We start from the raw sequence: 13,650 nt of genomic DNA on the forward strand, positions 1-13,650 counted from the left end.
GATTGAAATAGGTATGCAGATACTGACGATCGAATCTCGGGCAAGTAACATACCGAAGGACAAAGGGAATGACATACGGGATTATATGAATCCTTGGCACTGAGGTTCAAACGATAAGATCTTCATAGAATATGTAGGATCCAATATGGGCATCCAGGTCCCGCTATTGGATATTGACCGAGGAGTCTCTCGGGTCATGTCTACATAGTTCTCGAACCCGCAGGGTCTGCACACTTAATGTTCGACGTTGTTTTATGCGTATTTGAGTTATATGGTTGGTTACTGAATGTTCTTCGGAGTCCCGGATGAGATCACGGACGTCACGAGGGTTTCCAGAATGGTCCGGAAACGAAGATTGATATATAGGATGACCTCATTTGATTACGGGAAGGTTTTCGGAGTTACCGGGAATGTACCGGGAATGACGAATGGGTTCCGGGTGTTCACCGGGGGGGGGGGGGCAACCCACCCCGGGGAAGCCCATAGGCCTTGGGGGTGGCGCACCAGCCCTTAGTGGGCTGGTGGGACAGCCCAAGAAGGCCCTATGCGCCATAGGAAGAAAATCAAAGAGAAAAGAAAAAAAAAGAGTAGGTGGGAAAAGGGGGAAGGACTCCTCCTTCCAAACCTAGTTGGACTCGGTTTGGAAGGGGAGGGTTGCCCCCCTTGGCTCGGCCGAAGTCCTTGGGGGTCCTTGGACCCCAAGGCAAGGCTCCCCCTCTTCCCCCTATATATACGGAGGTTTTAGGGCTGATTTGACACAACTTTGCCACGGCAGCCCGACCACATATCTCCACGGTTTTACCTCTAGATCGCGTTTTTGCGGAGCTCGGGCGGAGCCTTGGCGAGATAAGATCATAACCAACCTCCGGAGCGCCGTCACGCTGCCGAAGAACTCATCTACCTCTCTGTCTCTCTTGCTGGATCAAGAAGGACGAGATCATCGTCGAGCTGTACGTGTGCTGAACGCGGAGGTGCCGTCTGTTCGGCACTAGATCGTGGGACTGATCGCGGGACGGTTAGCGGGGCGGATCGTGGGACATGAGGAAGTTCCACTACATCAACCGTGTTCACTAACGCTTGTGATGTCCGGTCTACAAGGGTACATAGATCGGAAATCCCCTCTCGTAGATGGACATCACCTTGATAGGTCTTCATGCGCGTAGGAAATTTTTTGTTTCCCATGCGACGTTCTCCAATAGTGGCATCATGAGCTAGGTTCATGCGTAGATGTCTTCTCGAGTAAAACACAAAAGTTTTTGTGGGCGGTGATGTGCGTTTTTCTGCCCTCCTTAGTCTTTTCTTGATTCCGCGGTATTGTTGGATCGACGCGGCTCGGGCCGACATTACTCATACGCTTACGAGAGACTGGTTTCATCGCTACGAGTAACTCCGTTGCTCAAAGATGACTGGCGGGTGTCAGTTTCTCCAACTTTAGTTGAATCGGAATTGACCGAGGAGGTCATTGGATGAGGTTAAATAGCAATTCATATATCTCTGTTGTGGTGTTTGTGTAAGTAATATGCGATCCTACTAGATACCCATGGTCACCACGTAAAACATGCAACAACAATTAGAGGTTTGCACGGTATGCTTATGATGTGATATGGCCAACGATGTGATGTGGTATATTGGATGTATGAGATAATCATGTTGTAATAGTTAATATCGACTTGCACGTCGATGGTACGGCAACCGGCAGGAACCATAGGATTGTCTTTAAACTAACGTTTGTGCTTAAAGATGCGTTTACTATATTGCTAGGACGTAGCTTTAGTAGTAATAGCATGAGTAGCACGACAACCCCGATGGCGACACGTTGATGGAGATCATGGTGTGACGCCGGTGACAAGAAGATCATGCCGGTGCTTTGGTGATGGAGATCAAGAAGCACATGATGATGGCCATATCATGTCACTTATGAATTGCATGTGATGTTAATCCTTTATGCACCTTATCTTGCTTAGAACGACGGTAGCATTATGAGGTGATCTCTCACTAAAATTTCAAGACGAAATTGTGTTCTCCCCGACTGTGCACCGTTGCGACAGTTCTTCGTTTCGAGACACCACGTGATGATCGGGTGTGATAGACTCAACGTTCACATACAACGGGTGCAAAACAGTTGCACACGCGGAACACTCGGGTTAAGCTTGACAAGCCTAGCATGTGCAGACATGGCCTCGGAACACATGAGACCGAAAGGTCGAGCATGAATCATATAGTTGATATGATTAGCATAGAGATGCTTACCACTGAAACTATTCTCGACTCACGTGATGATCGGACTTGAGATAGTGGATTTGGATCATGTACCACTCAAATGACTAGAGAGATGTACTTTTTGAGTGGGAGTTCTTAAGTAATATGATTAATTGAACTAATTGTCATGAACATAGTCTAATGGTCTTTGTGAATTACGATGTAGCTTGCGCTATAGCTCTACTGTTTTTATATGTTCCTAGAGAAAATTTAGTTGAAAGTTGATAGTAGCAAACTTTGCAGACTAAGTCTGTACAACCGAGGATTGTCCTCGTTGCTGCGCAAAGGCTTATGTCCTTAATGCACCACTCGGTGTGCTGCACCTCGAGCGTCGTCTGTGGATGCTGTGAACATCCGACATACACGTTTCTGATGACTACACGATAGTTCAGTGCAAAATACTTAATGGCTTAGAAGCAAGGCGCCGAAAACGTTTTGAAACGTCACGGAACATAAGTGATGTTCTAAAGAGATGAAATTGTGATTTCATGCTTGTGCCCTTGTTAAGAGGTATGAGACCTCCGACAAGATTCTCTGTCCACAAAGTAAAGGAGAAAAGCTCAATCATTGAGCGTGTGCTCAGATTGTCTGAGTACGACAATCGCTTGAATCAAGTGGGAGTTAATCTTCCAGATGAGATAGTGATAGTTCTCCAAAGTCACTGCCACCAAGCTGTGAGAGCTTCGTGATGAACTATAACATATCAAGGATAGATACAATGATCTTTGAGTGATTCGCGATGTTTGACACTGCGAAAGTAGAAATCAAGAAGGAGCATCAATAGTTGATGGTTAGTAAAACCACTAAGTTTCGAGAAAGGCAAAGGCTAGAAGGGATACTTCGTGAAATGGCAAAACAGTTGCTGCACTAATGAAGAGACCCAAGATTAAACCCAAACCCGAGACAAAGTGCTTCTGGAATGAGGGGAACAGTCACTGAGGCGGAGCAACTCTAGATACTTGGTAGATAAGAAGGCTGGCAAAAGTCGAAAGAAGTATATTTGATATACATGATGTTGATGTGTACTTTACTAGTACTCCTAGTAGCATGAGGGTATTGGATACCGGTTCGGTTGCTAAGTGATTAGTAACACGAAATGATAGCTACGGCGTAAACGGAGACTAGCTAAAGGCGAGGTGACGATACGTGTTGGAAGTGTTTCCAAGATTGATATGATCAAAACGTCGCACGCTCCCTCTACCATCGGGATTGGTGTTAAACCGAAATAATTGTTATTTGGTGCTTGCGTTAAGCATGAACATGATTGGATCGTGTTTATTGAAATACGATTATTCATTTAAAGAGAATAATGGTTACTCTATTTGCTTGAATAATCACCTTCAATGGTTTATTGAATCTCGATCGTAGTGTTACACATGTTCATAATATTGGTGCCAAAAGATACGAAGTAATGATGTTAGTACCACTACTTGTGGCACTGCCGCTTGAGTCATGTTAGTATAAATTGCATGGAGAGGCTCCATGCTGATGGATCTTTATATTCACTTGATTTTGAATCACTAGTGACATGCTAATCATACCACATGAGCAAGGCCTTGTTTTCATTGAGATGAAATAAGATAGTAACTTGTTGGAAGTGATACATTTTGATGTATGCAGTCCAATGGGTGCTGAGGCACGCAGTGGATATCATTATGTTCTTACTTCAATGACGATTTGATTAGATACTAGAGTATTTACTTAATGAATTACAAGTCTGAAATATTGAAAAGTTCAATTCTGTTTCGGAGTGAAGTTCGTCGTAACAAGAGGATAAACTATCTACGATATGATCATAGAAATGAATATCTGAGTTACGAGTTTTGGTACGCAGTTAAGACAATGTGGAAATTGTTTCACAGTTCATGCCACCTAGAACATCATAGTGTGATGATGTGTCTGAATGTCATAGCCACACACTATTTGGTATGGTGCATGCTATGATGTCTCTTATCGAATTACTACTATCGTTTATGGGTTAAGCATTAGAGACAACCGCATTCACTTTAAATAGGGCACCACGTATTTCCGTTGAGATGACACAGTATAGACTGAGGTTTAGAGAAATCTAAACTGCCGTTTCTTGAAAGTTTGGGGCTTAGACACTTATGTGAAAAAGTTTCAGTCTGATAAGCTTGAACCCAAAGCGGATAAATGCATCTTCATAGGATATCCAAAACAGTTGGGTACATCTCCTATCTCAGATCCGAAAGCAAAGTGTTTGTTTCTAGAAACGGATCCTTTCTCGAGGAAAGGTTTCTCTCGAAAGAATTGAGTGGGAGGGTAGTAGAACTTGATGAGGTTACTGAACCATCACTTCGACCAGTGTGTAGCAGCGCGCAGGAAGTTGTTCCTGTGGCGCCTACACCAATTGAAGTGAAAGCTGATGATGGTGATCATCGAGCATCGGATCAAGTTACTACAAGCCTCGTAGGTTGACAAGGTCGCGTACTACTACAGAGTGGTACGGTAACCCTGTCTTGGAGGTCATGTTGTTGAGCAACAGTGAACCTACGAGTTATGGAGAAAGCAATGGTGGGCCCAGATTCCGACAAATGGCTGGAAGCCATGAAATCCGAGAGAGGATCCATGTATGAAAACAAAGTGTAGACTTTGGAAGAACTACTTGATGGTCATAGGACTACTGAGTAAAGATGGATCTTTAAAAGGAAGACAGACGATGATAGTGATAAGTCACTATTAAGAAAAGCTCAACTTGTCGCAAAGATGTTTCCGACAAGATCAAACAGTTGACTATGATGAGACTTTCTCACTCATAGCGATGCTAAAAGTCTGTTAGAATTATGTTAGTAGTTGCTGCATTATTTATGAAATATTGCATGTAGGATGTCAAAACATTGTTTCCTCGACGGTTTCCTTGAGCAAACATTGTATGAGATACAACCATGAGGTTTTGTCGATCCTAAAGATACTAGCAAGTATGCAAGCTCCAGCGATCCTTAAATGGACTGGTGCAAGCATCTCGGAGTTGGAATATACACTTTAATGAGATGATCAAAGATTTTGGGTTTGTACAAGGTTTATGAGAAACTTGTATTTCCAAAGAAGTGAGTGGGAGCACTATAGAATTTCTGATAAGTATATGTGGTTGACATATTGTGGATCAGAAGTAATGTAGAATTTCTGTAAAGCATACAAGGTTGTTTGAAAGGAGTTTTCAAAGGAATACCTGGATTGCGCTACTTGAGCGTTGAGCATCAAAGATCTATGGAGATAGATCAAAAGCGCTTAATGGAAGTTTCAATAAGATGCATGCCTTGACAAGTTTTTGAAGGAGTTCAAAATGGATCAGCAAAGAAGGAGTTCTTGGTTGCGTTGTAAGGTGTGAATTTGAGTAAGACTCAAAACCCGACCACGACAGAATAAAGAGGATAGACGAAGGTCGTCTTCTATGCCTTAGCCGTAGACTCTAAAGTATGCCATGCTGAGTACCGCACCTAATGTGTGCCTTGCAGCAAGTCTGTTAAGAGGTATACAGAGTGATCCAAGATTGAATCACTGATCAGCGGTCAAAGTTATCCTTAGTAACTAAATAGACTAAGGAATTTTTCTCGATTATGGAGGTGGTTAAAGAGTTCGTCGTAAAGGGTTACGTTGATGCAAGCTTTGACACTAATCCGAATAACTATGAGTAGTGAAACGGATTCGTATAGTAGAGTAGATATTTGGAGTATTTCCGAATAGCACATAGTAGCAGCATCTATAAGATGACATAAAGATTTGTAAAGAACACACGGATCTGAAAGTTTCAGAACCGTTGACTAAAACCTCTCTCACAAGCAAGACGTGATCAGACCCCATAACTATATGGGTGTTGGATTCGTTGAAATCACATGGTGATGTGAACTAGATTATTGACTCTAGTGCAAGTGGGAGACTGTTGGAAATATGCCCTAGAGGAAATAATAAATTAGTTATTATTATATTTCTTAGTTCATGATAATTGTTTATTATCCATGCTATAATTGTATTGATTGGAAACACAGTGCACGTGTGGATACATAGACAAAACACTGTCCCTAGTAAGCCTCTAGTTGACTAGCTCGTTGATCAAAGATGGTCAAGGTTTCCTGACCATAGGCAAGTGTTGTCACTTGATAACGGGATCACATCATTAGGAGAATCATGTGAGGGACTAGACCCAAACTAATAGACGTAGCATGTTGATCGTGTCATTTTGTTGCTACTGTTTTCTGCGTGTTAAGTATTTGTTTCTATGACCATGAGATCATATAACTCACTGACACCGGAGGAATGCTTTGTGTGTATCAAACGTCGCAACGTAACTGGGTGACTATAAAGATGCTCTACAGGTATCTCCGAAGGTGTTCGTTGAGTTAGTATGGATCGAGACTGGGATTTGTCACTCCGTGTGACGGAGAGGTATCTCGGGGCCCACTCGGTAATACAACATCACACACAAGCCTTGCAAGCAATGTGACTTAGTGTAAGTTGCGGGATCTTGTATTACGGAACGAGTAAAGAGACTTGCCCGTAGACGAGATTGAAATAGGTATGCGGATACTGACGATCGAATCTCGGGCAAGTAACATACCAAAGGACAAAGGGAATGACATACATGATTATATGAATCCTTGGCACTAAGGTTCAAACGATAAGATCTTCGTAGAATATGTAGGATCCAATATGGGCATCCAGGTCCCGCTATTGGATATTGACCGAGGAGTCCCTCGGGTCATGTCTACATAGTTCTCGAACCCGCAGGGTCTGCACACTTAAGGTTCGATGTTGTTTTATGCGCATTTGAGTTATATGGTTGGTTACCGAATGTTGTTCGGAGTCCCGGATGAGATCACAGACGTCACGAGGGTTTCTGGAATGGTCCGGAAACAAAGATTGATATATAGTATGACCTCATTTGATTACGGGAAGGTTTTCGGAGTTACCGGGAATGTACCGGGAATGACGAATGGGTTCCGGGTGTTCACCGGGGGGGGGGGGGCAACCCACCCCGGGGAAGCCCATAGGCCTTGGGGGTGGCGCACCAGCCCTTAGTGGGCTGGTGGGAGAGCCCAAGAAGGCCCTATGCGCCATAGGAAGAAAATCAAAGAGAAAAGAAAAAAAGAGGAGGTGGGAAAAGGGGGAAGGACTCCTCCTTCCAAACCTAGTTGGACTCGGTTTGGAAGGGGAGGGTTGCCCCCCTTGGCTCGGCCGAAGTCCTTGGGGGTCCTTGGACCCCCAAGGCAAGGCTCCCCCTCTCCCCCCTATATATACGGAGGTTTTAGGGCTGATTTGACACAACTTTGCCACGGCAGCCCGACCACATATCTCCACGGTTTTACCTCTAGATCGCGTTTCTGCGGAGCTCGGGCGGAGCCGTGCCGAGATAAGATCATCACCAACCTCCGGAGCGCCATCACGCTGCCGGAGAACTCATCTACCTCTCCGTCTCTCTTGCTGGATCAAGAAGGCCGAGATCATCCTCGAGCTGTACGTGTGCTGAACGCGGAGGTGCCGTCCGTTCGGCACTAGATCGTGGGACTGATCGCGGGACGGTTCGCGGGGCGGATCGAGGGACGTGAGGACGTTCCACTACATCAACCGCGTTCACTAACGCTTCTGCTGTGCGGTCTACAAGGATACGTAGATCGGAAATCCCCTCTCGTAGATGGACATCACCATGATAGGTCTTCGTGCGCCTCCGTATCGTAAAACGCGATGAACTCTTCTCCTCGATTTTTTTCCGGATGAAAGGGACTCAATAGAGCTGGATTTGGAGGCGGTGGAGCTTCGTGGGCCCCACAAGCCTGCCAGGCACGGCCAGGAGGTCCCGTGCCTGGTGGGCTTGTGGGCTCCATGCTCCACCTCTCCGGTTGATTCTTGCGCCAGTATTTTTATATATTCCACAAATAATCCCCGTAAATTTCCAGGTCATTCCGAGAACTTTTATTTCTACGCAAAAACAACACCATGGCAATTCTGCTGAAAACATCGTTAGTCCGGGTTAGTTCCATTCAAATCATGCAAATTAGAGTCCAAAACAAGGGCAAAAGAGTTAGGAAAAGTAGATACGGCGAAGACGTATCAACTCCCCCAAGCTTAAAACCTTGCTTGTCCTCAAGCAATTCAGTTGACAAACTGAAAGAGACAAAAGAAAAAGAAATTACGAACTCTCTTTGATCTTGTTGTTGCAACTATGTCTAACTCATATCCAGAATTTCAGCAACATCACAAGCTAACCACATAAGCAAATGACATCTAGGTCTCACGGTAAACTCATATCAATGGCATAATCAACTAGCGAGCAAATAATAATAAGTTTCAAATGTCGATACTTCAATCAAAACAATCATGAAGCAGTATGAACAGATGGTATCTCGTTAGCTCTTTCTGAGACCGCAAAACATAAATGCAGAGCACCTTCAAAGACCAAAGGCTGACTAAACATTGTAATTCATGGCAAAGAAGATCCAGTCACAGTCATACTCAATATCAGTCAAAAGCAAAGCATAACAATGACAGAGGTGCTCTCTAATTGGTGCTTTTATAAGAAGAGGATGACTCAACAGGAACATAAATAGATAGGCCCTTCGCAGAGGGAAGCATTGATTTGAAGAGGTGCCATAGCTCAAGCTTTGAAAACAGTGAAATAATTTTGGGTGGCATGCTTTCATTGTCAACGCAATGACCAAGAGTTCTCACCATCTTCCATGCTCCACATGCTATAGGCGATTCCCAAACAGAAAAGTAAAGTTTTGACTCCCCCACCACCGATCAATCACACTCCACGACTAGCCGAATACTCGGGTGCCGTCCATACCAAAATCAATCCAGGGGGAGTTTTGTTTGCAATTATCTTTTCGATTTGAGCATGGAACTGGGCATTCCAATTATCGGCCTCTTTCTCGTGAGTGATAGTGAATAAACACATATCGAGGATAACATGCCTAGCATGGAACATACTGATCGCCCCTTGTCACCACATGAGCGGTTCGGGCATGCAAAACAGATTATTTCTTGACGATTTAGAGAGTAGCACATGCATATTTACTTGGAACGGCAGGTAGATACCGCATATAGGTAGGTATGGTGGACTCATATGAAACAACTTTGTATTTATGGAAGTGGATGCACAAGCAGTATTCCCGCTTAGTACAAGTGAAGGCTAGCAAAAGACTGGGAAGCGACCAACTAGAGAGCGACAACAGTCATCAAAATGCATTGAGATTAACCAACATTGAGTGCAAGCATGACTAGGACATAAATCACCATGAACATGAATGTCATAGAGGCTATGTTCATTTTGTTTCAACTACATGCGTAAACATGCGCCAAGTCAAGCCACTTGAAACATTCAAAGGAGGATACCATCCTATCATACTACATCATAATCATCTCAAGATCCACGTTGCCATCCAAGACAAACCATTATAAGCTCCTAGCTAATTAAGCATGGCATCAAAAACTATGATCTCTAAGTTGTCAATGCAAACATGTTTCTCTCACAACAAAGCTGAATCAGGAACGATGAGCTAGTCATATTTACAAAAACAAAATAGATCGAGTTATTACCAGCTTTTCCAGGCTCAGTCACTTCGTCATATATCGTCATTATTGCCTTTCACTTGCACGACCGAATGATGTGGACGATGATAAGAGTGCTGGTCCATTGGACTAAGCTGGAATCTGCAAGAAAACACGAAGGAAAATACAAAGTAATATGGATCTATGACAGATAAACAGATATGCATGCGAGAGCCACTAAACATTGTAAGCATGGTCTTCTACCTTGACCCAAAGAAAAAGAAAACTATTTACACGGGAAAGATCCCAACAAGCAAAAGAAGAACGACAAATCTTTTTTGGGTTTTCTCAAACTAGACAAACACACGAGAAGAAAGTGAGAAAAAGAAAATAAACTAGCATGGATGATACAGTGGAAAAGTGTGAACACCGACTAACAAAGTGAAAGTGTAAGCAAGAATATAAAGTCGGTGAGAAACACGTACTCTCCCAAGCTTAGGCTTTTGGCCTAAGTTGGTCTACTCCCATGGATGGTCCGGGCGATACCCAAAATCATAATGGGGGTTGTACGGGAGCGCTGCAGCTACTGCCTGAATAGCTGCCTCACGGAGGTGAGCGGCCTTTGCCTCCCTCTCATACTCCTCTACCTCTCCTCTGGTTATGTAATATCTTCGTTTTACCTGAAAGTCAAAGAAGGCAGGAGCAGGAAGGGTAATATGGAAAACACGCTGTCGGTTAAATATTAACCGGTATAGGAGGGATTCATCATCCCTCTCAAGGAACTGATAGCATGTCAAAGCGGCGCGATCAAGGAAAGCTGTATGGAGCGGGGGATCTCCTTCGCGGATGGGTACTCCAAGAATATTTGCTATGCGAGTGGCATAGATCCCTCCAAAGAAATCCCCTTCATTACCATTATTATTCAGCCTCCTTGCTATTATAGCTCCCATGTTGAAACTTCTATCACCCGTTACTACGCTCTTAAGAATACCAAGGTCAGGTGCGCAGAGGTGACAATGCTCAATCTTGCCGTTAATGCATCTGCCTGTGAAGAGGGCAAAGTAATGCAAGGCAGGAAAATGAATGCTCCCCATGGTAGCCTGTGTAATATCTCTAGTTTCTCCAACAGTTATACTAGAGAAAAAAATCCCTAACCAAAGATTTAGGAGGATCATTGAGACTACACCAACTACGTATCTTGCAAATTCTGTTGAAATCCTCTAAATCCATGGTATACGATTTGTCATAGAGATCAAACAGTACAGATGTATCACGACCAACTGAAAATTTGAATCTACGAACAAAAGAGGCAGTGAGAGTAACATATTGTTCACATTTATCGGAAATGAATTCTTTGAGTCCGACGTTGTGAACAAGTGTGTCAAACTCGTCTTTGAAACCTGCCTCAAACAATAATTCATCAGAAGGCCATTCACATGGTTGTACCTGTGCGTTCCTCTATTGGTAAGGATCGGGTTCCCGAATCGCGAGACGGGGACCCCTCTTGCTTGAGGAACCACCATGATAGTTTCTCCTAAACATCTTCCTTTTCTGAAACTTTCAGTGACTCAAAGAAAAAGTGAACAAGGCTCAACTAAATTCATAGCAACTACTCCGACAAGTGAATAGAGGCCATATCACACATCGAAACTACTTGGGACCAGCTAAAATTAGCATGCAAAGCTCAAGAACAGGGTCACTAATACGTCTCCGTCTTATCTACTTTTCCAAACTCTTTTGCCCTAGTTTTGGACTCTAATTTGCATGATTTGAATGGAACTAACCCGAACTAACGCTATTTTCAGCAGAATTGCCATGGTGTTGTTTTTGCGCAGAAATAAAAGTTCTCGGAATGACCTGGAAATTTACGGGGATTTTTTCTGTATATATAAAAAATACTGGCGCAAGAATCAACCGGAGGGGTGGAGCTGAGAGCCCACAAGCCCACCAGGCGCGGGACCCCCTAGTCGCGCCTGGCAGGCTTGTGGGGCCCATGAAGCTCCACCGCCTCCAAATCCAGCTCTATTTAGTCCCTTTTGTCCGGAAAAAAATCAAGGAGAAGAGTTCATCGCGTTTTACGATACGGAGGCGCCGCCACCTCCTATTCTTCCTCTGGAGGGCAGATCTGAAGTCTGTTCTGGGCTCCGCAGAGGGGAGATCGTCGCCATCGTCATCACCAACCTTCCTTCATCGCCAATTCCATGATGCTCTTCACTGTTCGTGAGTAATCTCATCATAGGCTTGCTCGACGGTGATGGGTTGGATGAGATCTATCATGTAATCGAGTTAGTTTTGATGGGGATTGATCCCTAGTATCCACTATTTCCTGAGATTGATGTTGCTACTACTTTGCCATGCTTAATGCTTGTCACTAGGGCCCGAGTGCCATGATTTCAGATCTAAACCTATTATGTTCTCGTCAATATATGTGTGTTCTTGATCCTATCTTGCAAGTTGTAGTCACCTACTATGTGTTATGACCCGGCAACCCCGGAGTGACAATAGCCGAAACCACTCCCGGAGATGACCATAGTATGAGGAGTTCATGTATTCACTAAGTGTTAATGCATTGGTCCGGTTCTTTATTAAAAGGAGAACCTTAATATCCCATAGTTTCCATTAGGACGCCGCTGCCACGGGAGGGATGGACAATAGATGTCATGCAAGTTCTTTTCCCTTAGCACGTATGACTACATACGGAATACATGCCTACATTACATTGACGAACTGGAGCTAGTTACATATCTCTCCATGTTATAGTTGTTGCATGATGAATAACATCCGGCATAATCATCCATCACCGATCCAATGGCTATGAGTTTTTTCCTACTGGTCCTTGCTATGTTACTTTGTTGCTACTGCTGTCACTGCTGCTACTGTTACTCCGTTGCTACTGTTGCCACTTTGTTGCTACTGGTTACCATTGCTACTGTTGTTATCACACTACTTTGCTACTGATACTTTTCTGCAGATACTAAGTCTTTCAGGTGTGGTTGAATTGACAACTCAACTGCTAATACTTGAGAATATTCTTTGGCTTCCCCTTGTGTCGAATCAATAAATTTGGGTTGAATACTCTACCCTTGAAAACTGTTGCGATCCCCTATACTTGTGGGTTATCAGTCACCAAGGCAGCAAAAATACGCGACGTATAAGGCACTAGAGCAAAAACTAATTGGACCAATGGAGGAGTCACATACCAAGAAGCAATTTCCCCAAAACAGTTTGGTGAATTGTTCTTTGCACAAGGAGATCGAAAATCACAGCAAGGAGAGCAAGAACACGGGTTTGAGCTGTGAAACGATTTTTTCTGGAGGTAGGAGAAGCAGATGGGAGCTAGAATAAGTGGAGGCGGTACACGTGGGCCCCACAAGCCTGGTAGGCGCGGCCAGGGGGTGACCGCGCCTCCAGGGCTTGTGACCCACTGGTGCAGCCCCCTTACTAGCTCTCCGTCTCAGATTTTTTCAAAAATTCGAGAAAAAATCATACTTGATTTTCATGACATTCGGAGAATTTTATTTTCGGGGTACTTTTCTACGGGACGCTAAAAGCAGAAAACAGAACTAAACTAAATCTATCATTTTTCTTCTAAGCAACCGAAGGTGAAAGCTTGGAAGAGAGGTTTGTGACTCCTCGATTTATCCATCTCATGGTCATCGAAAGAAATCCGTCAGTGATGTTCATCAAGTCTCCTTGACAAACTTTTTCGAATCACAAAAGAAGACGGAGAATTTTCGAATAGTCACTAGGTTACCTCAATGGGGATGTGCATATCCCCAACAATCAAGTCATACTTCATCTTAACAGTAGGTATAGGGCATTCAAAGCTACAATAAGAATCAATGAAGTTTTTTCAATAGCATTGATGCAATGTACCCGATATTG

The sequence above is a fragment of the Hordeum vulgare genome, chromosome 1H (genome assembly GCF_904849725.1).
Source record: "Hordeum vulgare subsp. vulgare chromosome 1H, MorexV3_pseudomolecules_assembly, whole genome shotgun sequence".
Taxonomy (NCBI): Eukaryota; Viridiplantae; Streptophyta; class Magnoliopsida; order Poales; family Poaceae; genus Hordeum; species Hordeum vulgare.